The sequence below is a fragment of the Chrysochloris asiatica genome, unplaced genomic scaffold (genome assembly GCF_000296735.1).
Source record: "Chrysochloris asiatica unplaced genomic scaffold, ChrAsi1.0 scaffold00178, whole genome shotgun sequence".
NCBI lineage: Eukaryota > Metazoa > Chordata > Mammalia > Afrosoricida > Chrysochloridae > Chrysochloris > Chrysochloris asiatica.
In genome coordinates, this window is record NW_006408696.1 from 3,336,904 (window position 1) to 3,337,723 (window position 820).

The following is an 820-nucleotide window of genomic DNA, read 5'->3' on the forward strand; positions in this document are numbered from 1 at the left end:
GATTCCTCAGAAATTCTCAAAATGGAAGTAGAAGTTGGAATAACTCTGGGAAGGTTCTCCCTTCTGTACCAGTCTATTGGACTAGAAGGACACCATCCATGTGGTTGAGAGGTGTACCAGTCAAGTGGTAGAGGGAGATGCCAGCCAGGTGGGTGAGGGTGGATCCATCCAGGTGGGGCAAGGGAACAGTGACCAGATGATGGTGGGGACTCCAGCAAGATGGTGGAGGGTAAGTCCTGCCCAGTTGGGGATAGGGACGCCAACCCGGTGGGGGAAGGGATGCCTGGCAGATGGTGGTGCAGAGAGCCATCCAGGTGGTGGAGGGTGGGTCCAGACTGGTGGTGGTTGTGGGGGCTGTGCCATCCAGGTGCAGGAGGATTCACCAGCCATGTGGTGGTGGCAGACAACAGCCAGGTGGAGGGAAAGTGTGTCTAGTCAAGCGTGCCAGACTAATGCCAGTCACATGGTAGAGGGTGTGTCCAGACAGGTGGTGGGTGTGGGGCTGTGCCATCCAGGTGCAGGAGGGTTCACCAGCTATGTGGTGGTGGCAGACAACAGCCAGGTGGAGGGAAAGTGTGTCTAGTCAGGCAGGCCAGACTAATGCAGGTCACGTGGTAGAGGGTGTGTCCAGACTGGTGGTGGGGGTGCAGTGTGCCATCCAAATACAGGAGGGTTCACCAGCCATGTGGTGGTGGCAGACAACAGTCAGATGGAGGGAAAGTGTGTCACAGCCCGATTCGTAACCACTACGCTACCAGAGCTCCTTAGTGATCTCTAATACCCCTACAAAAGGGAAAACAGCAAATAATCAAGAGAAGAC